The sequence below is a fragment of the Argiope bruennichi genome, chromosome 4 (genome assembly GCF_947563725.1).
Source record: "Argiope bruennichi chromosome 4, qqArgBrue1.1, whole genome shotgun sequence".
Taxonomy (NCBI): Eukaryota; Metazoa; Arthropoda; class Arachnida; order Araneae; family Araneidae; genus Argiope; species Argiope bruennichi.
In genome coordinates this window covers 39,325,189-39,352,525 of record NC_079154.1, presented here as the reverse complement: position 1 = coordinate 39,352,525, position 27,337 = coordinate 39,325,189, and the positions used below count along the sequence as shown (strand labels likewise).

Below are 27,337 nucleotides of genomic sequence, written 5' to 3'. Positions count from 1 at the left end.
TGACGAAGATGTACTGGCCGTATGTAAAATTTGCCATCTATAGTTCAGTAGGTCATTGTTCAAGATTTAGGAATTTATTTTATTATAGGAAATAGCTTAAAAACTTAAAGGCCTTTGCCAGAATGTTTAGTTAAAAAGTTAGATGAAACAATAATGAAGTCACACAAAAAATTCACGCCTGACAACTGGCCTAGAAATATTTCCATAATTTAGCACCTTACAAATAACGGATTAACTATAATCGAAATCTACATTTCAATGCAAAAAATGGTATGAGCTACGTTTGTTTGCCTTTTAATTGATAAAAATTGTTCTAATTTAGCTTATTTTTTTCACCAAATATTTTAAGAACAAAATGAATTTATCATAAAATAGATGCCCATTTAATTCCATAAAATATCAAGTCAGAGATATTTTTATTCTGAAGTTAAATATTTTGATAATATTTTCAGAATTTATGGTTCAAATGAACTATAAGGATATGATCTGCTTTCTAAGTTTCGTTTGATTAATTTGTTAAAAAAATTGTTGTATGCCAAAGAGGAGTTAAAAAAAAAGAATATTGCGTATGGAAATTGGTTTTATCGTTTTAGCATTTTTATCATCCAGTAATTAAGTTAAAACTCAAATCTGTAAACACATATGGGTTATGAACACATTTGTGTTTTAAAAATAAAAAAAAGTTTAACTTTGATCTATTCTTTACTTGAATTTGTAATTATGAGTTTCAAAAATACACTGTCACAAATTTTCAAGACAATTTTATAGGAATATAAATCTATATGGTCGAAGAGAAATTAATTCATACTTTTTAGGTCATTTTCTAAAAACTTGATACATTAAAATAATTTTTATTGAAATAATTATTTTATGCGGTTTAGTATTGTGCGTGTGAAATTTTGCAATAGATTTTATATTAACATCTCTCTGAGCTACAGACGACTACAAAATTTGTACCGAATAGATAAGACAGCGATTTAATACCTCATTGTCTTCCTGTTTTGTTTTTTTTGACATTTCACGTTTTAAATCTTCTTTGCATCAGGAAGTACCATATTGTGCATTTCTTTAAAAGCGATTGCAACATTTTTACTGAACAAGTAAACAAATAGACATACAGACAGAGAGACAAGAAAACAAATTAATATTGCAATGCCATCCATTTCAGATCTATTTTTAAAGTTCATCGGAAAGTTAGTTTAAAATCGGTTAGAAAATTTGCATCGACCAAACAATAGACATATAAGAAAACGAGTTAATATAAACATATTAAAAAGATGGCCAAAAATTGCTTGAATGATTTTAGGATATCACAAATAAAATTTGTTCAAGGAAAAAACAAACAAACAAAAAAAACATTAGTTCCAAATTAATATTTTGCAGCAAATAATAATAATAATAATAAAAAAAAAACGGTACTTTTTGATTTTTTTTAAAGATTTAGGAAAGAAGATTTAAAATATTCCTTTTGAATGACGGAATTCAATGAAAATGCAAATAATCACTACAAGTATTTCAAAGATGTGTAAGATTTTACTGCATATTTTCATGTTTACGTTAAGCAACTTAAAAGTAGGAATGACACTGAAATACAATTTGTTAATCAATATACAAGAAAAATTCCAAAATTAAATTATAATATTCAATTTTCCAGAAAGGGAGGCATTCGTTGATAAAAAAATCTTTTCTAACAATTACCTAATCATTTTGGGACGGTGTCTCTTTCAATTTTAAAACATGTATCTCAAGATAATTTCCTTGATATTAGAAACATAGAACAGCATCAAGTAACTATATTTTAATAATATATAAAATTTAAATATTTTTTAATCATAGATATAGATTATTTTATCCTTTCCATAGAGTAGTTTAATAATGACAATTTCCTAAAGCAGATAGAAGCTATTTTTGGGGCAGATTCTGGAAGTTTCCAATCAGCGTCACAAAATTACTTACGCCATATTCACCAAATTTGCCCAATACACAAACATTATTTTACTTGATTCAGAAAGGCAATTAAACGTGCATTAAATCCATGTTGAAGTAAATGTCCAGAAAAAACAAGACTCAGACTTTTCAATTTTTGATTGCTTTCCATAGATTTTCCACTATTTCCTTCCCCCTGCTATATTTTCTTTACTTTTTTTGAAATAAACTTATAACTCAAGTGCATATTTTAGATTTTCATTCATTTGGAAATATTAAACAACAAAATATATCTGTAGAAAAAAAACTTAATATAAAACATTAGAAAAACAGTAGAGTAAGGAAATAATTTTTGGCAATGTATGGTTGACATAAATTCTAATATTGAATTTACTGTACGGATGAATACAAAGCTCTACGATTAAATATAAAAAAAACGTATGAAACCATTTTAATCCATTTAAAAATATAATACTTTTCAATTTATCGGTTGAAATTTTTCTGATGAACTTGCAATTCCTAATCATTAATTAATGAGAACCATTTCTGAAGAAATAACAAAATACGAGCAATCGAAATGTTGAATAATGGTGTGAAGAATCATTGCTCTTATTCTGATTGTTCATGAATAGAGAACGATATACTCAGAACATCCACGAACTGTTATTCCACTTATTGTTTTATCATATTTAGAACTATTTGCACTAGCTGTTGAATCTGAGATACTTTAAAACTGAAAAATATATTATGAGTAAATATTGGTTTCTTAAAAGAAAACACCGGAAGCATTTTTTCCAAATCTTTCTTGCATACTCTTCAATAAAGCTCTTTCCCTTTCCCTTTTTCCAAATCTTTCCCGCATGATTTCCTTGCATGATATTGGCGAATAATACCAACAAAATATAGATTTTTGGTATGAATCTAGCATTTTTATGAATTTATTGTGTGAATATGTACTCTGAAAGTTTTTTACCTGCGATAAATTGCAATTAAAATTTACCACGGAATTACAATTCTAGTCATAAGATCACATGCCAAATTCCATTTATTTAATTTCTTTCGTTTCTGACCCATTGCGCTTATATGCATTGGAAAATGCAGAGAAATAAGCAATCAACTCTTTGGTAGATTTAATTCAAAATTTAATAAAAATTTACATTTTAGATGCTAAACTTGTGCACCAAATTTTAACCATTTAGTTCCTTATGTTTTGTAGTTACGGAGTTCACTTGCATTCGAACAGCAAGACAGGCAGAGTTCCTCTGAATAGATTTTGTTCAAACTTTTATAAAAAATCTACAAATATGGTGTTAAGTCCATATGAAAATCTTCCTTTAAAAATATACAAATACATACAAAATTTTACAAATATATTCAAATTTTACATATACCTTTATACAAATTTTTATATCTTTTATGCAAATTTTAAAATGTTTTTTCATTTCCTGATCATAAAGATAGAATTAAAAAAAATGGAAAAATGAGGCTTTTGTTGCTAATGAAAACATCAAACATATTCCAACAAAATAGATATCGATAACGCAGACGATACGTATTTTTGAATTAAAAAAATACGACTATTTAATTCTAATAATCAATGCGATAATACAGGGTGTTTATAAAGTCCCGGACCCATTTTGATGTTTAATAACTCGTAAAATAATAAAGATATAAACAAACTTATGGCATTTATTGATGGAATATCTCATATATTTTCCTTTTCAGGTTTGAATATTTTTACTTTTGTAAATATCGTCTGCATGTGTGGTTATTTTCAGATAATTTCATTTTCCAGTCTAAATATCTGTACTTTTCTAAATATTGTCTGCTTATTAATTGCATTTTTCTCTCTTTTGTTTTTGGCAACTATTGCAATGTTATGTTTACTTTTGATGTGTTTGTTCTATGTAGTACTTTTGTATGTGATGTTTTATTCGAGTGGATATTAAGGAGAATGCGTACACCACAAGAGAAAGGACAGATTTTATGGGGGTTCATAGAAATGAAATCGATAGTGCAAGCACAGAGAAATTTCAGAAGAATTTACCAAAAATATCCTCCATCCAAAAACAGCATCTTGCGGTGGAAAAAGAATTTTCTAGAAATTGGAAGTATCGAAGATAAGAAACGTTCCAGACGTCCTTGCACAAGTGATTTTGATGTTGAGCGTGTCAGAGAGACAATTTTACACAATCCTAGAATATCTGTGAGATCAGCGGCAACATAATTGGATATGCCAATTTCGACGGTGTACAAGGTTATTAAGAAAAAATTAAGACTGCATGCATACAAAGTTCAAGTTTTGGAACCGAACGATAGGCCTAGGAGGATGGCCTTTGCAACAGATATGCTAAGGAGGATAGAAGATGCTGCTGATTTTCTGAAGAGCATAATGTTCTCCGATGAAGCATCCTTTCATGTTTCTGGCATTGTTAATCGCCATAATGTGCGCAAATGGCTCTGTGGATGCCGACATGCTTGTCGCTACCTGGCGTGAAATTGACTATCGACTTGATATTCTCCGTGCGACGAAGGGGGCACACGTGGAAGTTCATTGACAAGGGTCATGAAACTTTTTGAGTCTATTTAACCATTTATGTTATTAATTTTAATCTATCTTTATTATTTTATGAGTTATTAAACATCAAAATGGGTCCGGGACTTTATAAACACCCTGTATTGTTTTCCAAAATAAGTGTTAGAAATTCAAATACTTTAGTCATTAAATTAATTTTGTCCTTCTAAGATGAAAAGCAAAGAATTTACACCTAAATATTTCATATTATCAGTATATATTTTACATATGATTTTGCAATTAGTTATTATTTGGCAATTTTTCTTAGGATTGGCAATATGTTGAGTTTGGAATTTAAAAGAATAAAATCAGTATCATTTTGGTAGTGTTTCGATTTTGGCTGTCTTTGAAATTGTTATCTTATTATTAAATTATTTGGTAACATATATTAATTAGTATTAATTGTAAAAATTAAGAATAAAAATAAATAATGCATGATAATGATTTTCTACTAAGAATAATGACAGCCTGTGGAATGTTATTTCTTGCGAAAATTACTGCTATCGATCGTGTTAGTTTTAATGCTCTTTTCCTCTTGCTGAAGATTGGGATCACAGTTTAAAATGAAACATTATAACACTTACACTTTAAAGAAATTTATGAAAAGGAAATGTTTGCGAAGAATTTGATGAAGTAAGTATAAAATAATGATTTCCATTAAAAATTCCTTGAAGGTATCTGATCCATTCAATTATATTAAGTAAATAATTCATACTTGAATGTTACTGTTATCAATAGATTCATGCATATTCAATTAAAGGCGTAGTTGAATTCGAATTGGGTGTGGTTTCGATGGTCATACGTCTTTCAAATAATGAACATTTTAAATACTTCATTTCAGTGAAAATCTCTTATATTAAAAATTAATTCTACATTAACGAGTTAAAGTAATTGATTAAAAAATACATGAATTTTTTCTTGTTTTTCAGCGTTTTTTTTTACATAATATAATGTTAAAAACAGGTACGTATTCTTTTTATATTAAAATTTAATGCAAATATGATTTTGGAAACTTCTAAAAATTTATTAGCAGGCTTACAATATTTTTTATTTTTATAAAATGCACGGATGACTTTTAATTATCAGCTTATGAGTTTAGATTGTTGATATCTTAGATATTCACGGATCAATATTGGAAGCTCTTTTTATTAATGCTTACTTACAATAAACATTTCAAAAATTTCAATTGCTACTAACTATAATATGATTTTATTTTTTCCAACAAATAAGAATCATAGCAAATATAGAATGAAAAAGATGATTAATGCAGATTGGAATTTCAAAATAGAAAGCAATAACTTTATTATAATAATAATATGTTAACATATTGTAGCAGTTGCCTGGCTGAAAAGAAGAAACTTTTGAAATTTTAAAACTTCGGTTTATTTCACTACAGTAGACGTAATTTAAGTACAAAGAATAAATGGTAAGAAATACATCAATCTTCATTGCAACACAAAAGAAGAGCAAAAGAGACAAAAATTTTTCCTTCAGTAGTTTTACTATGAGATTCTGATAGGGATTTCTTTGACCCTTTAGATTTATGAAAGGAAAATTTAAGTATCTTTAAAGGAATGTTGTAAACATTAAGAAATTTTATCCCCTCACTTGGAGCGTGAGAAAATGCTGAGATCCTTAATTTTATAGAACGCGTGTTGGATTAATTAAATAAAAAATGAAAATTGGATCAGGAAAAGAAAGAAAATTTTAGAATAAAAAATATGGGCTAAATTAAGATAAAAATAAGAAATTAATTAGGATTTAAATAAGATTTTAAAATATCATTATATGTATATTAAACTTTTTCATATTAGTATAATTATAAACACAACAATATGAAAAACAAATTAGGGTTAATTTATTAGAAAAAATGATGAATTTGTTTAGAAAACAGAAAATAGGGTAAATATTTGTTTTATGGATTATATTTAAGGTTCAGGAACACAGTTAGAAATTTGTTTACCTTTAATGTTAGATAAATTTATGTTAGAAACGTTAGTCCTTTAACGTTAGAAAAATATTACAGAAACGATAGAAATGCTGTTATTTTACCTTTAATTACTTCAAATACATGGTCTTTCAACAAAAGTACTAAATTTTGAATTCCCTTTGGAGATAGTTCATACCATACTTATTTTATCACTGTTTTAAGGTACTAGATAGAAGAGCATTTGCCTTTCATTTTCAGATATTTCTTGTGTTAGATGTCCCCTCATGCTCTTCATTGCGTTTAAATTCAGATTAAGTGATCGACAATCCATAATATTGACATTTTTGATGTTAAATCACACGTTTGTCATGTTAGACACATGAAATGGTGCCCTTTCCAGTTGAAATGCACAGTTTGATACTACCAGAATATCTTGTAGTGGAATAAAATGGTCTCTAATATTTGCTGATAGTCCTGGATGTGCATTTTCTTGGTCTAAATCGGCAAAATATTTGTCCATTAAATCCAAAACCATCCCAGTCATCCACCTTATTGTCTACTAAAAAAATGTCTCCGTTCGTTTCTTAAATCTTGCCAGTAAAACTTATATTCATGGTTTTCATTATTATATTCATTAATTTTTGTCAACTTTGTCTTTTCTTATAGATGACTTGTCTCCATTATGCAAACTTTAAAAAATATATAAACACTTTAAAAAAATCTATTTAAAATCTTAGAATATATTTCGGATGATTATTTTTTAAGTTTTCAATCCAAAACTTTGATGATCTCCTCTTTTAAATTCTCTTTACTTCTAGGCAATTTGTCGAATTTATAAAAAATATCGGTTTGTTAGTTAAAAACAGACCAAACAATTATTCTAAATGAATAGAAATCAGAAAAGCAGATGCCAAGTATTTTGAAGAAATAAAAGTAAATGATCGTCTGCCGAAAAAAAAGTATTTAACCAATAATATTTCTAAGTAAACTCGAACAATATCTACATTCATGAAAAAGGCGATTTTTAATTTTAAAAAAATTACAAAGTCTTCACTTATTTTCTAATATTTTTTTACTGTAAAACCGAATAAATCAATTAAAAATATATTTGAATCATTTTTTTTAAATATATGTAAAATATTTCGGTTTTGGATGCCATTTTTGATCTGTTTATATATTTTTGGAAAAGTGGTAGTATGTGTATATAATTGCTAGAAATATTAAAAAGAATTTTGGTTGTCTAGACTATCTTATTTACTTCCCAGGAATTCAAAATGAATTTTCATCTTTCTGACGATTTAAAAAATATTTTATTGACTCGTGAACAGGAACTTGAGACACGTGCTTTCAATATATATATATGTATATGTATATTATATATATATATAAAATTAGATTCTTCGGCGTCTATATCTATATTTATTTCCCTCTGTCACTATGCATTAAGGATATAATTTTTCATAATTATTTCCTACATGTTTTGGTAAATGATATGGATATTATTTCCACATTTTTTGTGATTGAATAAAAATTCTATCAAAGTAGGATTAATTTTAAAGAAATGATAAAAAAGACGTGAAGTTAGTTTTTAAGAGGGATGAAAAAAATTGAATTTATGTATATAAAAATTGTATTATTTACTTAAAAAAATTAGAGTGATTTTTATGACAAAACCGGAAATCATCCGTAATTCAATAGAAAAAATATTTACATAAGATTAAAAGGAGACGATATCCCGAGACAGAAAAATGCACTGCCCCATGATAATAACAATGGGGAGGATTTATTTTATTTTGTAACAAGAACTTATGTTAATGCATGTAACAAGTAAGTTAACTGCGGCATGAAGTTTCTTCTCTCAGGAATATCTTTTCATCTTTCTGGCATTTCCCCAAATCAAACTTCATTAATGAGAACTTCATGTTAATGAAACGGACCCTTAACTACTCTACATCTACAGTCTTCTATTTTTGGTGACTGAATATCAAAAACTGGAATACCAATTGAGAAGTAATATTAAGATAAATAATTGAAATTGAATCAACATAATTAATAATTTTTTAAATGGATAATTCTTGTAGAATGGCAGTCAATCTGTAAATTCTGATTTGCTCGATACAGCAAGCATGTTAAAAGATCGTTCAAAATATCCACAGAACGGCAAACCGCTGGGAATTAAAGTTATAGAATTTGGTTGGTAGTTTACCAATTCGAATTATAGGTACTCACTAAGAAGATGTTATTTAATATTTTAATTAGATTTTTAACAAAAATTTACAGTATTTTAAAGCTTTCTCTTCATTGCATAAAGTCTATACATCACTTTAAAACTTAAAATATAAACTTTCCGGCGTTCCATTTGAGTACAATCTTTTCTTTAGCTTTGCTATATATTTTAAATTATATTCTGCAGCAATACTTTGTATTGTCAAAGTTACAGCATTTATATATAAGGCCATTATGACAAAAAAAATACATTTCTTTGTACAATTCATCACTATTTTGATGACATAAATTTTTTAAAAATTAATTTTTAAAAGTTATATATATTTCGTTAGTATTTCCTGAAATTCGTTACTGCTTTTTTTTAAATTAAAAGTTTTTTTATATTAAAATAAATTTTGATTCTCATCTATAGTTATCTCTCTTATGTTCCATTATAAGTCTTATTTTAAAATAGGAGCTTAGTACCCTACGATTAATTTTTGTTCTACGACCTTTGCCATGATTCTCCCAGCAGTAATAACGATGCATATTATATATAAAACAGTCATACGTTAAAAAATTTTATGAATTGTAGCCAGTCACAAGAATGAGAAATTATTTAAAAATAAATACTGAAAAGTCTAATTTTTATTAATTCTTTGTTTCAATCAGAAAAGAGCTCTTAAAATATTCAAATTCACTAAATTAAAAAATTGTTATGTAATATTCTACATGTGCAGAATGTCTTTCAGTGATTTGTTGTATCAATAGAATTCACTTATAAGTTGCAAATAATGGTACTTTTAGATCAAAAAGTTTTTTGCAAAGTTACAGAATAATGCATTGACTTGTAACATCGAAAGAGGCATTTTTGGAATTTTTTTTAATCTTGTTTGTACAACTAAGGCAGACAAATTAAAGGAAAGGAAAGATTAAAAGTTAAAAAACAAAGAATACATGTATACACATTCACAAACTCAAACAGAAAGAGAGGGAAGCAAAACGAGAAAGTCTTTATATGAAAATACCATTCACAAATCATTTACACAAAAAAAAATGTTTAATTAAATTGTAATATCATTTTAAATATCGGACCTAGTGGATTACAAACGCAAAACTGTAGTATAGTACGGTATAGATAGCAACGTACCTTGATGAGAATTGCTCGAAACATCTGAATTTTATAATACTGTATCAAAGTATCCGCGATAACGGCTGCTTTGAAAAGTGTTCCAATTGCAGTACGGCTGTACCAATTTGAAGCAGACTTCCGATTTAAAGAGGATCCGTTTTGTCCTACATAAAATATTTCAAATTGGCGTGTCATGTTCAGTATTCCCCAGTTACTCTTGTAGAATAATATTTACTAGATAATATTTAATGTCTGTAATTGTTGGATTATGTAATCTGCCAATGCATTTTCTAAAGAAAATTTCACTAAAATTTTTGGATGATTTGATATGTGATAATAAGATGGTTATTACCTATCCATTTCAACTAAAGACATTTTTCTTATATTCAACTGTTATACATTATGTGTGGTGATCTTACACAATGATCGAGGAAATACCTCTCCACTTTGCCTTGAGGACTTTCTCTGATGCAACTTAAAAGCTTTGTTAAACTATAGTTTCACAGATAGTTCCCAGGATAAATAGAATCTATGTGATCAAAGCTTAAGTGATAGTTTCCACATGAAGAAAGATATAATGTGCTGAGTATAACAGGAAGTAGAATTTTCCAAAGGTATCCTATTGTAATAAGGTAGGAGTGACTTGGATTAATGAAACAGGGAAAGTCAGTTTTGAATTCTCCCTTCTTGCTGTGCTTTAATCAACATTACTTAAATACTATTTGATAGATGTGTGTTTAAACAATGAATCGTAGTCTCAGTCTTCCTGGGTTCTATAGATTCACTAAGCGAAATGCAAGGCAAACCAACTTTCCTTGAAATTCTTCTAGAAACATAAGTTATTTCCACATATTAGAGTTAAGTCATATTTTCTTCTCAAGTATCTGACCATAAAAAGATACCAACCTAAGAATTTGAATGACCAATTATCATTCAGTAAAAAGCTATCTTCAACTCAAAAAGCATTAAAGTTCTACTCAACTTTAAATATTAGAAAAAAAAAATTAATAATCCTTAAATTAATTGTAACTTTATTTTGTCTTTCCGTAATTACAAAGAGTTTAGATTTCCATGAAGAAGCGCAAATCTACAAACTTGCGAGATTCTAAGCATAAATAAATTCTACGAACTTACGCAGAATTACTTAACTTACATGTCGTATAACATAAATAAAAACAGCTACATCAAGGAAAACTGATTCATTCATTACTTACTTGATAGGTAAACTCGACAAGAAAATACTAATGTATTTTCTCTTCAAAATTGTCAATCCAGGAAATGTTTTAATTGGCTTTTGTTTTGCTTTGCCATTTGTTGAAAAATCATAACTGTCGGACTGTTATTATGGTAACTCAGTACTTGTTGGAACTTTTACCCCTTTTCTCTTTTAAATTAAAATGTTCTGATTATAAAAATAAGTTCCACCTTTTTAAAAATTTGGACATGAAAGGTGAAAGAAATCATTTGCAAAACTTTTATATTTCTACATCATGAAAATCTACATTTCTTCATCAACAAAAATCATGGTTATGAAGATTTTATAACATTACTTTGGATGTGAGTCTTTATACTTTATATATTAATATGTATTTGATATCTAAAAATATCTTCCAAGTCGAAAAGAGATTTTAATGGAATCACGTATTTATATGAATCTTGAATAAGAATTACATAATTATTTAACTTTCATTAATAATCTTTCATTTTAATAATTATTTTTATCTGTTTTATATGAATAGATTATATTTAGTATTGAACTCGCCTAATTCATTCATTCTTGATGCACTTCTATCTTGACACATTATTGGTCGAAAACATCATATGACGTTTTTTCAAAAATAATGCGTTTTTGAACCGAGTAAGCATGTTTCTTCCGATAATGAGGACTGACTGGGTATAATAAAACTTAATTGTGATTAAGCAGTAATATATTGTTTAATTATGCTTAGCTAATATTTGAATGTGATTAGAGGAATTGTCATTTTGAGGAAAGCGGCTATTTGAATTCAAATTCCTTGAATTTTGTAACCAACGTTATTCGCTTTACGCATTTTATTAATCATTATTGTGCATTTTTAAAAAGGTGCACTGTGAATTTCTTAGAGGATAAACATCCCCCTGAATTTTTTGATAGCAATTTATCTCAATGCCAAAACGACATCTATTATAATGAAACAATTCTGATTAATGCCCTAAAATTCTTCATAACTACATTCTTTCTACAGAATGTTATTTATTCATTAATTCTATCAGAATGTTATTTTGTTTCAGGATGATATGAATATCAGCCCAATAAAATAACTGAAAACCTTTATGAATGATACTGACTCAAAAAAGATTAAAAAAAAAAAAATCACAAAAATGGAGACAAAATTCATGATGCTGAAAAATTCTTCTGTTTCCTCATAAGACTAGATTGAATGCAAAATTTAGAAGAACTCTTTTCGAAGAAATTTAGAAATCTGTACAAAAGTGATTGGTATAATTATTAAATGCAATAATGCCTAAAGTATTGTGAAGAAACCACTGGGAGTAATCGTCCCAAAACTTTCTGCATACTCTGTAATAAGCTTGTTATTCCAAAGAATGCCTTGAATGGCACTGGCTACAATAGTTACGAAATATTAATTTTTGGCGTGATTTTAGCATTTGTAATGAATCTGTCGTGTCATCCATCCCGAATTTTTTGGCAATTAATCCCTGGTATGCGATAAATAGTATTCGAAAATCGAATTTGTGTTTTAGACACTTTTTTTCTCAACCTATTGAAACAAAAATATGACACAAAACTGCACTTGGAGGTAATAAAAATCCTATACCAAATTTCATATATTTAAGTCATTGCGTTTTTTAATTATTTCTAAAAGTACACACGGACAGACGGTCAACTCTTTGTTGGATTTGGCTTAAAATTTGATAGATGTCTATACTAAGAATGTTGAATCTGTGTACCAAATTTTATCTATCTAGATTTCTTCGTTTTGTAGTTATCGTGTTAACTTACATTCAAACATTGCTCGATATATATCCTTAAATTCCTATTCTTTTGAAATAAAATTTAAAGTTAAAATTTGTAAGAAAAATCGCTAAATTTTCGACTAATCCAGCAAAATTCTTGATGAATCGGAGCAACTTCGTAATAAATATAAGGCCAGAAAGAAGTATAATTCAACGTTGAAGCTTTAAATGCATTATGAAATACATTTCTTGATTTAAGTATTATATCAGAAGATTATTCAATAACAATTTTCCTGACTCATTTAAAAAAAGATCAGCGAACTTTAATACAATAAAAACACTAAGCTAAAAGAATTAAAATATAAAAAGTGTTGCTTACTTCTGAAGTTAAATGCTAACGCAATTACAAGATTATTCCAAAGTTTTATTAAAAGCATCATTTAAACACCAAGATCTATTCAGTTTGGGAAAATAAAACAATGGGAGGAAAAAAAAATACCGGAATGAAAAATTAGTAGCAATAAAAAAATACCGAGTTTCATTCATACACGCACACACAGCAATTGGAATGATCACAAATCCTCTAATAAAAATGTTATTTACCCCTTCTCTCCCCCCCCCTTAATTACAGACCTTGGGCAAGGCCGTGAGCGTAGTTTATGCATATTGCTTTGTAGCAAAGTAAAGAAAACAAAATTTGCATCTTCGATGGATATTCTGGATATTCCTTACAGCATAACATACCGAATTTCACTTATTAAATCGCTTCATTTTTGAATTATAGTGTTTACATTGCATGCGAAACCACCAATTACCTATTTGATAAAATTCAAGATTTTCATTTCATTTAAAGATCACCTACCGAATTTTCCTCGTATAGCTCTATGTATTTTGAAGTTATCACATTCGTAACGCGACGGGTACAACTCCAAAAATGTGTTTTTCGGGTACTTTTCCGTTAGGCGGGCACAAATGTCGCCAATTGTGAACCAAACTCGAGTTTGGCGGAAATCCACTTTATTTGACGATTTTTCGCTTGCGCTCGACTAACGGATTGTGAACCAAACGCGAATTTGGCGTAAGAAATTTGGCAGAATTCTACATTATTTGGAAATTTTTTTACTTGTGCCTTGGCTAACGGAAAAGTACTGTTTTTCGGATTGAGATAGGTTTGAAGATTCAAGATTCATCAAAAGTTTGAGTTCGAATTTTACGATATTTCGAATATTTTCTCTTTATCTGTATTTCATATACAAGAAATTAAAAACGCTGAAATAATATTGAAATGTCCAATGTTCCTTTGGATGTTAGCGGATTCATTTTATTAAGTGAGAATATAGCATCCATTGGTTATAAAAAAAGACTATATCTGAATTGGCGCAACAGATGTTTTAGATGAGCAGACATACGGAACTTCTAAAGAACAATCCAATGCATCTTTCTCAGTTTTTGCTAGTGGCTGAAGTTTTATTTTGTTGAAGTTAACGTTTATGTATTTTAGATGTTGAGTTATATATATATGAAAAAGGTATATAAATGAGATCTGTAATGAGGCAAATGCAACGTGCGCATTAATCCAAAGCAGATTTTGTGGTATTACGTATGCGTCTAAAGCATACACCAAAAGGTCAGTTTTTTATAAGCCATTTAGCCACCTATAGCGCAAATGACATTCAATTGTAATTTGTGAATACTAATAAAAAGTAAATGGCACTTAACTGTAATTTCGTGGATACTGATAAAAGCATATGACAATTGTATTTTTTTGGATACTGATAAAAATGGATGGTACTTAAATGTAATTTTGGGTTTACTATAAAAATAACTTTATTAAAAAAATTGCATGCAAATGTTTTCTAATGACATAGCAAAAAGACAGATTTCTATAAGGTATTCGAAAAGCAAGTTTAAACTCCGAGTTTAAATTTAAGTACAAGAATCGGAATTTCGGCAATAGATAACACAGCTGATTCTTAATTAAATTTTTGGAAATATTAATAAAAATAGATGAATTTAAAAGTAATTTTATGAATATTGAGAAATGAAGAGCCTAATGAAAATAGGCTCTGAATAATTTGCATTCGAAAAAAAAAAAATGACCGTATCTTCCATGGTAAGAGTTTTTTTTTTTTTTTGTTCTTGCAAAATACTGTTTTCTTTTTCTTTTCAATATGTTGTTCCTTTCTTTTTGCTGTTATTTTTCGTTTAAGAAATTATTAGTTGTTTTTTATTGACTCCATTGAGTCAAAATTATCCAACAGATAATACTGATTTTTCTTATAATCCGATAAAACGATATGGTATTATGTAGCAGGTGTCGTTTTGAAAAATGCATGGGTAATAAAGAACAATAATAGTTTCGATACATCGGAGTACTTACTAAATGGATACTTCCTGGAGATAGTGTTGAAATTTATTTTAAATGCTTTCAAAAATAAGGCCACGGCACAATATTAAAAAAAAATATATTTGAGATAGTAATAGAAATAGTTAGCAGAAAATGATGTACTAGAAAATGGTCATTATAATAATGAAGTTTTCATTATATGTGTTATTAGATACAATATTGAAAAAAAATTACAAATAATTATTCTTTATTATTTTTGATAGTTGCATATACAGGTGGTTATCAAAATAATGGAAATACCTGCGAATAAAAGTCACATTTTTGAATGCGCTTTGTATGTATTAAAATATAATAATAGTCATAATTTTTTTTTTATAAATAGCAATGTATATATTATGTTAGTATGTATTAGCTTTATTAAAGTTCTGTAATTCTTGGATTTTTTTCAAAAATGTAAAATGTCGGTCATCTCAGATTTTCAAAGAGGCCAAATTGTAGGAGCCCGTCTAGCTGGAGCAAGTGCGACCGAAACATTCAGACTTTTAGGCGTTTCTCGAAGTATGGTGTCTAGAGTCAAGACAACATACACACAACGTGGCAAGACAAGCTCGGCAAAGGAAAATAGTGGGCAGAAAGAGAAGCTCAGTGAAAGAGACCGACGGGTATTGAAGCGGATTGTAATGTCTAGAAAGTGAGCAACTGCATCAAAAGTGGCCGCAGAGCTCAATACTCATCTGGATTCTCCAGTGTCAGTGAGTACAGTTAGAAGGCACCGTCATAAACAGAACATTAATGGCAGGGCATCAATTCCCAAGCCACTTCTCACAGATGTTAATGGTAAAAGTTGTCACCAGTGGTATCACACTCACAAAACCTGGTCTATGGATAAGTGGGAGAAATTAATATGGTCTTACGAATCGTGTTTCACACTTTTCCCTACAGCAAGACGGGTGCACGTTTGGAGGACACCTGCACAAGCGAATGATTGTGATGGTCTCCCTCCAACTGTAAAGCATGGAGGCGGATCTGGCATGATATGGGCAGCAGTGTTGAGATTTTCTACAGGACCAATCGTAATCCTGAAAGGAAGGATCACTGGGGAGAAGTATAGAGAAATTGACCAGGTCCATCCTATGATGAAACTTTGTTTCCGGCAAGAGAAGGCATTTTCCAGGATGATAATGCACCTATCCACGCAGAGAGACTTGTCCAATTATGGTCTGATGAACACGAGGATGAAGTTAAGCATCTTCCTTGGCCCGCACAGTCGCCCGACCTCAATATAATTGAACCATTATGGTTTATTTTATAGCGTTCAATACGGAATCGATATCCTCCAGCTGAATCTGTAGAACATCTGTACAACATCTGTGAACAAAACTGTAGAACATCTTCGGTTTGAAACGAAAACACACCTTCAGCGCAATAATGCCAAGAACAAAACGCGTAAAGTGCATGATAGATTGTTCGGGACTCCTGAATCTCTTTATTTCAGAAAAAGCGTTAGAAATAAAGCAAAGTAATTAGTTTTACTTTTTGTGTTTGAAATGCTGTCCGTTAGCTTCACCATCGAGTCGAGTCGACGTTTATTGTTCAAAAGAAGATCTTTCCTCCTTTTCTTGTAAGTTGTTACATCACTAGTTTGGCAAATCGCACCCAATCTAATGTGCCTTTAACACATTTTGTTCTTAGCATTTTTGTGCTTAAGGTATCTTTCCATACTAAATCGAAACCACCCTACAATTTTGCAATTGCTGTTTTCACCGTATCTTGTACTTTTTTCGAGATAGGAAAGCTAACTCCATAGTTTGCCATGAGATGAAGCTGTAACTGATATCGTGTGGCACACGATCACTTCACTGTTGCTAAACGCCAAGCTTACGGCAATGATTGTCGCCATTCGCACAAGTAATACAAGGAAGAAGGATTTAGTTGACATACTATAGATGACTTGTGAAAGCAGATTTCATTTCGATAATCAAACCTCAGAGATGGAATCCACTTTAATGGAAGACCTGAATTTATTGAATCTGACCTGAAGGTCAAAGTAATCCGGTGGTAAAGCGTGAAGATTCCAAACAGAGAAACTATCTCGTCATCGTGACCAAGGCTCAAATTCATGAGGCCCATAACAAAATAGCCTCTGGATGTTTCTAAAAGTCACCAAATGGATATATCAAATCTGCGATTGAACTTCAAACTCGAATTGTGCACCTTATAAACTGAAATTTGTGTTCTGCTGTTTTTATTTTTATTGTAATTATTAATTACTTATTCAACTTTAAAAATTCTTTTCCATCTTTTCATTTGTCTTATTTGTGCAATAATTTGTTCATTATATCATTTTTAATCTAGGAATTAGAAAAATTTCATCAGCTCACATTGCAATTTTATCTGCAAATGAAAAAAAATTCGAAAATTTTGCCCTTTTAAATAATATCACGAGTATACATGCTTAATTTACAATTTACTTAAAGCAGAATTCAATTAGGAAGAAAAAAAAATTAATCACTCAAGAATTTAATTTTGTAAGTGATAAAATTCAGTTTTTTATTGATAAAAAAACTTTTTGCGGTATACAATTTTAAAAAAAAGTTAAGAACTCTAATTAAAGATAGGCCCGAATCAAATATGTATTCTAATGAAACACTTCTATTCTAAATAATTCTTCGTGCAAAAAACATGACGACTATTTGAATTTTAATTTTATAAAATTAGTAAGAGGACACATTTATAAAGATTTCAAATCTAAAATGTAATTACAAGGAAAATTTAAAAATAAACAGATTAAAAATGCTATTACTTTTCTCTCTAAACAAGAAAATTTATTTTGCGTTACTTTTTATTTAGTATCATATATCCATTATGTCATGTTTTTTTAAAGTGCTTTTACCAAATCTAAAGGAGCCTTTATGTGATTGAAATAAATAAAACATCCTGTGCTTTACTTTAAAAAATAACCTTTTTCCTAAATTACTTTTTTGACGAAGATAGCAGTGAGAGAGTTTGAAGATAAAAACTAAATGTTTAAATGCAGCCACTGAGTTTTTCATTTAAGAATATTTATTAAAAAAAATATTTTATATTCTTCTTGGGGTATCAAATGATACGGCATATTTATAGCACACAGCGTATAAAATTTTTAAGTCGTTATTATATTAGTTTGTATTAACTAACATAATTTGACTTTAGAATAATTTTAAATTGCTATTGTTTTTTACTTGGTAGGATAAATTTAGGGTAAGTAAACTTACTAGGGTAAACAAGTGAAATGAACGGAAACTTTTTACTAATGGAATACAATTTGAATAAATGTTTTTATATCACTCATGTAAAATGGTTTAGGTTTAAATAATCGTTCGGTGTCGTTATGTTTTTCATATTTCCATTTATTTATTTTATCGAGCAATGAGTGAACATTAAAAAAGGGTATAGGGTAACAATAAAGGGTATAGTGTGCATGCTATAGGGTTCATGAGAAATTGTTCAAAATTTAAACAATTGTTTGGTTGTTTATTCATTAGCACAATGAATGATATGAAGCACCTAGTGCACTGCACAGAGAGTACTATTTACATTTTAAAATAATGGAAGATTCAAATCTGTCGAAATTCGGTACAGATGGTACCAATTCACTGATAATACGCTGTTCAGGTCTTAAATACGCATATGACAAACGTTGTCGTAAAGATGATGAACTTTTCACTCATAATCAGCATCTGAAAATAAGCACAACTATAGTGAAATGAATTTTTTTTTGCTTGACGATAAACATTTTACTACTGTGAGCTTTAGAAGAAGTTTAAAGCCGCAAACTGATTTAAATAACTTTCCATTCTAATTAGCAATATTCTCCTTTTCAAAGAAAATATAAGATCCCACTAAATTACTTTAATAAAAAAATTACAGAATCTTCACCGAACTTAGTTTACCATCCTACATCCAGACTTGACACTTTTGGGCTAATATATGTTAGAATCATTAAGTTAAAAAGCTTTAAAAATGAAAAAAAAATAGAAAGATTTGAGCGAAACTGAAGTTTTATGAAAAGAACTAACATTTTTAGAAGAACTAATATTTCTGAAGTAATAATACAGAAAAGATCTAAAACTGTTACTTATATTTGATCTACTTTCATATTTGTTTGTCAAAACCTCAAAGACCAGTAGCACAAAATGCCATTTATCAAACAAATTGCTAATATTGAAACCACAAATATTGTTGCAGTCAAGTATTTTGAAGGTCAAGTTGAAGAGGAAGCGTGCAGAAAGAAACATATTTTCTCACGCAATCGCATCGATTTTGGTAGATTTTGAAGTAAACAGATAGTAAATAGGAAATTATTGGAAAATAATTTACGGGGACATTTTATGGAGAAAATTGTGTCAAAGTTGTACATTTTTCTGTTGTTCGAGATATTTTAATCGTGTTTAATGTGTTCGAAAACATGACAATTCTTTTCAATTTCCTGAATTTTGTGTGTTAAAAGAAAATTTAACATTTCCATTAGGATAATGATCGACATTTCGTGCAGAGAACATAATAATTCATCCGCCTTTCCGTCTTTTGCGACATGGAATTTTAATCCATAATATTTTTTGCCTATCATATCACAGAATTATTTTTTAAGAGAGGCGAAAAGTAATTCGCTTTGGGTATTTATTATTATATAAGAAGGGAATATAGATTTTTGAGCATATTTTTAAATTTTGAAAGGTTCTGTGTAGTGAAAAAATTTTTGTAAGAAAATAATACTAGATTTTTAACTTGAGAAACTTGAGTCATACGATTCATACTAAAAAGCCAAATATATTCACCAGCTAATAATGGTCTCTTTTCACATCTATTCAAATGTATTAAAATACATCAACATATTCGGGCAGGGGACATAAAATTAAAATCTCAATCTTTACTTCGATTATGTAACTTTTTGCTTAATACATAGTATTTAAATATCTTCTTTATATTTCTGATGTAAATCAATTATTCCGATAGAAATAATGTTTCACCTGAATAAAGAAATATACTGTAGTGTACATTTCAAACAAGAAAAAAAATTGTAAACATAACTTGGAATTCCAGCAATACATCGTTATGCTTTAAATGATGATAGATTTATATAAGATATAAACTTTATAAATTAATGGTTTTAAAATACAGGAAGCTTTAAAGTTTTGGTAACTGTTGATTTAATTTAATGTTAAAATGCTATTTTAAGAGATAATATATCAATATTTTTTTTGCTGTACTTCTCTTTTCAATTTTATGTAGAAATTCAATTTATGATGTGCCTTTATGTAGAAAATATTTAAGTAGTATTCACTCCGTTATATTTAAGCATGACAAATTTTAAGATATAAAATTATCAACCAAACCAATTACTTAGCCATCCAGTCTGTTTGAATGATCAACTATTCGTAATTATGTCCTTAATTTTATAGATAATTCAGCTTTTTACAAGAAAATATAATTGGAATTGAATGTCCAACAGGAGATATGAGTTGCCATTGCCAAAAAATTTACCACGATTTCTGTTCAATACAGGAAATGGAGAACTCGTTTATTTGTTGCGATTATATTAAGTTATTTGATCAAGATATTATTCCTTTATTTTTTCAAATTCCTTTAGTTGCAATATTTAATGAAATATAATATTGTAAAACTACAAAATAAGTTCGTTAACTTATCGCAAATGAAGTTATATAAAACAAATTTCAAAAATTTACATTGCAAAACAAATTTGCTTTAATTTAGAAGAACTTTGCGTTCTAGTTTTCCTTAACAAATGCAATGTATAAATTTCTTGATACTCTTATTTCATTTAGGCAATTTTCGCAACTGAAATTTTTTAAATATATTTTTATAATTAAGTTCTTTGAATAGAATTTTTTTTTATAAAAGCAATTTTAATATAAATGTTTATACACATTGAAATAAATAAAAAAGATTCTATATTTAATAAAACAGCTAATTTGTGTTAAGTTCTAAATTTATATTTATATAAAAGCAACCCAGGAAAATCAAAAAGCAAATATTTCAATAAAACGTTAAAACTCTAAAGAATAAAAATAGCCCTTTGCATATTCCCAAATAGAGAATGAATGACCGAAAAATCCGGCATTTGTATTGGGAAGAAAAAATACTTTTTAGAGAAAGAAATTAATGCCGAATTCTCAATTACTGAACTATATTATCAGTAATTTTGATATAAAAATATAATCAAAAGCAAAACAATATAAATTTTTTCAATATTTTCTAAATCTTCGATAAAACCTACAGCGAACCTTTTTAGTTATTTAGTTTTGTCTATCAGTGAAAGATGGGAGAAAACTTGATGCGATATGTTATTAGAGAACCTTATATATCAAACTAGAACTTTTCTCCAAAACTTCCAAAGTTTTATGTATCGGTAAGAAATCGCCTAATCCTCCCTAGGGAGGGATTAACTCCCTGGCAAAGGACGAGTTTCTACTGAATAATTCATCACGAGGTTATGGATGGTATATAAGCCTTATTGCATTTTGTGCTTGAAATTCTAACTCATCAATCGGCTGGCAGATGTCTGGATGCCGGCTACAGCACAAAGATATATTCTTCCATGAACTCAGGCTGAATTCTACGTTGCATAATATTACATATTTTTTCCAGGCGAGGTATTTGAGACTATCTATATGGAAAATGGCTTCTTCGATCGCAATTTTCGAAGATATTTTACTTGATTTATAGATAGAACTGTGTGGAAATTCTCAGTTAAAAAAATATTTTGTTTATCATTTATTTTTGGCTTTTAATTTACAAGAAAAAATTTAAGCAAATCGTGAAATTTGTACACCAATGAATGAATATATTGTTAAATTCTTTATAAATGTTCAATTAATTTATATTATGTTTCCGAGACAAATAAAGAAATAATTAGCTTCCAATGGTTAAAAAATCCTCCAAATATATATTTGATGAAAACAGTTTGAACTTCCTTATAACTTTACTCTTGTCTTTTTATTAACAAGAAAAAATGTAAGAAATTCGTGGAATCTGGAACATCAGTGGGTGAATATATAGTAAATAAATAAATTTATAAATGCCAATTTATATTAAGTTTCTGAGACAAAGAAATAATTAGCTGTCAATGGTTAAAAAATCCTCCAAGTATATATTTATGAAAGTTGTTTGAATTTCATTATAATAATTTGAAAAGTCAGAAAGAAAAGTTACACAACAAATAAATTGCTATCACCCAAAAGATTACGTATTTTTAATTCTAAAAATACTTGACATTTTTTTTTGTGTGCATTTATGTTTTCGAGACATTGTGTGGAGGCACCAACTTAATTTTTCAATTAATTAAAATCTAAAATGTACACCGTGATGCACTCTCGCATCCTTCATAATAAAGCTTACAGAATTGTAGTAGGTTTTAGGTCAAATTATCTGCCCCGTAGAACGCCTAAACATAAAGGCATTCTCTTTTTTTGTTAGTAAAATTTAATTATTTTGATTCTTTAAATGTTCAATTCTATCTCTACTACTAATAAAGATGAATGTGCGTATTTGTTTGTGCGTTTGTTTCACTTTCAACCGGACCAAATTTGTCACATATATAAATTGGAGAATGGGAAATGTGCATCCTGTTGCTGTTTTTTGATTTTTAATTAGAATTTTAATTGGTAAAAATTTAAATAATTGCAGAAAAATTACTGCATGAAAATAGTTTTTATATCATTTTCAAAATTCAAAAAGTTATCTTTTGGATGATATCTAATACTCTTGCAAATATTTTTGAACTTCGGCAATTTTTTTTCTCGTATATATAGTACAGAAGAGTTATCGTCAAAAAATTCGAAATCAATGATGAATCTCCACTTTTAGACCTTCCTGAGTTCGAGAAACACAGTTTTAGAAAATGTTTTTCTGTCTATCCTTAAGAAAGGTAACTCAAAAAACGGTTTGAGCTAGATGGATGAAATTTGGTATATGGTCTTTATACTCAATTTGTAGGTGTCTGTCTCAATTTGTAGTTCGAGCAAAATCTATTCAGAGCAGGTCTGTCTATCCAGCTGCTCGAATATAAGTTATCAAGATAACCACAAAACGAAAAGAGCTGGATAGATAAAATTTGGTACATAGATTTAACATCTATAGTGTAGACACCAATCAAATTTTGAGCTATACCCAAGAAGGGACTGACCATCCGTCTGTCTGTTCCCTCAGATACATGCAAATGCGGTAATTCAAAAATGCAATTACTTAAAGATATCAAATTTGGTATGATATTTTGCGACTACAAGTGTAGTTTAGTGTCAAATTTTTGTTTCAATCAGTTGTGAAAAACACATTTAAAATCTAAATTTGTTTTTGGGATACTATTAACCGCATGCCAGGGAATAATCACCAAAACACTCGCCAATTATCCCACGATACATTAAATAAAAATGCTAAATTCGCATCAAAGGTTGATATTTTGTAACTATTGAACGCCAATGCCATGCCGGACGTTTTCTGGGATAGCACTTTTATTAGAAAGTATGCGACAAAGCTTTTATTTTTTCGCCTAATTTCCAATCATAAATTATATTAATGTCCTTTTTAATTGTTTCCTCAAATGCTTAATTGTAGGATACTCTTCCATTGCTTAAAGATGAAGAAGTATGCTGATTAATATCTGTGTAGCTTATAAGATGAATGAAAAGTAATTTCCAAAAGAAAGTTGCAAGAGGGAATTGCGTATTTAATAACTCACCATATCGTCATTGACTGATCCCCATTAAGAAAGCTTATATACGCATTGAACAGAAAGTATGTAAAACTAATAAAACGGAGCTTTATTTTGGATAATTTGGCGGAATTGAAATTAATACAACCATATTCCCACGGATCACCAAAGGCGGCTAGTTATTTATATATTAAGATAAATTCTCACTTTGAATAATCAGTAATCACTTTTAAAATACTCATATTACTATTAAGTTCAAAATAAGTTTATAATCAAAAGCAAAGAAAATAACAAGAATAACAAAAAATAAATAAATAAACAAGTAAATAAAAGATTAATTTTTTTACTGCCTTCTAAATAAGTGATTAAAGCTACAGCCTTACTTTGAATTTAGAGTCTAGCACACAATTTTTTGAAAAATGAAACAAACTTGACATGTGTTGAAAACCTTAGATAAAACTAGACAGGAACTAGAATTTCTTCAAATCTTCCGAAGTTTTAAGCACTAGTGAAAAATCTCGCAATCTTACATTTTTTCATCAAAGTTTTAAAATGCACGATTGTAATTTGAAAATCTCACATGAGTAAATACATATCTAAATTCTTCATAAATATAAGGCTCTTATAGAAAGAAAATGGCAGAGATGACAGTGCTGTTATATGAAGGAAATATATATAAAAGTTTTATATTGCAATTACATTTTATCAACACATTTTGCAATTATAATTATTATGGCATAATAATAAGTTTAAAGAACTATTAAAATTTATATTAATTAACTACTTTAGGTTTGACAACATTATTTCTAAATAGAATTTTTAATTAAATATTTTAAATAAGTTGGCTTTAATGATTTTCTCAGCAAAGTCATTTTTTAAGCTCTATATCTATCAAATTTTGATAGATTTAGAACTCGTATTACTCAAGAAGCATTACACAGTTCTATTCATTGTGCTAAATAAGGGATAATGTACTATCTAAAATTTAACGTCATCTCAAGTAAAATTTGAACTTTAATTTATAGCTGAACTTCAGTTATTTCATAAGTTAAATTTTATTAACAAATACTATAAAATTCCAAAAAAATTATTAAAAGCATGCCTTAAACAGAAACTTAACCAATGTAGGTATAATTTTCACATCTTCATCCAGGTAGAAAAATCCAGCACGGTGCAAATGATTTCAATTTCATGTCAGAAATTCAGTATATTTTTGTGAAATAATGATCAAATAACAAGATTTTGGATAGCACAAGAGTATTCAGAGGTAATAAAAACTCAAACAAATTATCCCTTGCGTCTTTTGTAAAGGCTGTAAAACGATTTCTCTTATTAAAAATAATAATAAACGGAAGATAAAAATAATCTTTGTAAAATTCCCTTATTAAATGATTTTTTTTACCATTTTTTGATTCCACGTGATATCATATTTACTGATTTACCTTTTCGAATCCATTTTTTATTATTTTTTGATGGTGAAGCTTCAATTTTTTACAACACAACATCGTTCAAAAATTGTTAAAAGCATAATCAGTAATTAAAAAAAATTATTATTAATTTTTTTAATTAAATAAATGAAATTTATTTAATTAATAATTATGAATATACTTATACAAAAATGTTTTAATTTCGTCATTTCACATTTTAGATTACATAAAATTCAACAAAAATATTTATCAAAATAACGGCATGGCAAAATAATGGCGTATATAATGTAATCTTATGGTATATCATTTGCGATTTTTTTTTATTATTAATGGAAATAAAACTGATTAATTGATCTTTATAAAATAATTTTTCAAAACAATTATCTTGAATTGGTAATTTGTGCTGAAAAAGTACTTTTTTCATGCGTATAAATACCGATAAAAAATATTTAAGGAAAATTTATTATTTTCACTTTCCCTTTGCTTCCAGAAAATATTCATAGCATTTTCAAATAAATTCAGTAAACGCAAAAAACAATGAGAAAGGATTAGAGATTTGCAATGATTTTTCATTTATTTAATATTCATTTCCTAATATTAATTAAATTAATTAATTAATTCAAATAGAAATAACAACACTTACATTCTTTAAAAGAAATTGGAATGCTACCACTTCTATTTTTAATTTGTTTCGTGTTCATTTAATCTTGAAACAATTTAATATATATATGGATAAGAAATATGAACTCAGTTAAAATTTAAGATCAACTATAAAATATATTATAATATTACCTAAGCACAAAAATATTTTTCAGTATTATTTAAATGTATATATATTATTTCGCATCAGAAATATTTAAAATGCTTTGAAATCTCATTTGTTTGAGTAGAAAATTTAAAAATTTTTCCTGAAAGTAAAATTTATTTTAAAGAAAAGAATTAACATATGTACATTAATATACAAAATAACAAATTTTTTATAAATGTAATGCGTAAGATAATACGTGAATTACAAATTTGATTTATCTGTATTTTTTTAGTATTTCTGACATGCAAAGTTTTTGACAAAATAAAAATAAAATTAAAATAGCAATTGTTATTTGAAAAATAATTTTTTTCCTAAAATGCATCATAATATATCTTTTAATTCTGTATAAACATGCGGTTTTCATTTCTTTTATATTTAATAAAATCAAAGTATGCATAAAATTTTACGTGCATGCAGAAATATTCATTTAGAAATTAACTCACGGACTAACTTTGTTTAGTGTTATCCTTCTTTCCCAGATAATCGGTTGAATCACTTCAAAGACACCTGCGAACTAAATCAACTCTTCATATTTACAAACTGATTGGCCATTCACCAGCGTTTTATAAATGCAGTTTTTCTGTAACCTTACGTGGCGCCATCTGTTAAAATATGGAACAAAAACTTATGATACTTTAAAAAGAAATCTTAATGAAAAGACCGTTACGTATTTTGTAAAAATATGCCTAATCAGATATAACAGAGAATATTTTTCATTCGAATTAAAAATAAGAAAAACGACTTCAAATAGAACGCTAAATATAATATTTATGATAATTTTATTATAAAATTGAACTGCTTATTTTTTTGTGCCTGTTTCTTCTATTATCTCAATAAAACGGTTGAAAGTAGAAGGATTATCATTAAATTATAAAAATAATATGTTTTTAGCCAATATGCAACAATAATGGCACAATGTAATAGTACACATAATTTAAATCGGGTAGAAATTCTTACTAAGTTTAATTTAAGTATGCCTAATATGTGTATAATATGCTTGATATAAGTAGGCTTAATAAGATATAAATAGATATAATAAGATAGGAGAGATATAAATATTTTTCTGATAAAAACAAAGCAATGTTCTATATAATTTTTCAATAATTCATGTTTTAATAAACTAATATTTCGAAAACTAAGGTGGACAATATTGAGGAAAAATTGAGAATACAAAAACGTTAAATAAAATCACAAAATGGTAGTTTTATTTTTGTTAAAAATATATCACAAATGTTACATTTTTATCATAAAAATCGAGTATTGTATCGCTATTATATGAATAATATCATCATTTCTTTCTAATTTTCTTTAAACTATGC

At 28.0% G+C, this 27,337-nt stretch overlaps 1 protein-coding gene across 2 annotated transcripts in view; it reads right to left on the bottom strand.

The window, feature by feature from the left end:
* The window catches only part of LOC129966742 (uncharacterized), a 62,559-nt gene extending 36,012 nt beyond the window's left edge, over positions 1 to 26,547 (bottom strand). Inside the window, exon 1 of one of the 2 annotated variants that reach the window (XM_056081293.1) lies at positions 26,470 to 26,547. The gene's annotated coding sequence lies outside the window, so the exon portion shown is untranslated. Of the gene's footprint in view, positions 1 to 26,461 lie in introns of both variants that reach the window. The other variant, XM_056081294.1, reaches the window with a different exon arrangement.
* Positions 26,548 to 27,337: the final 790 nt, after the last annotated feature.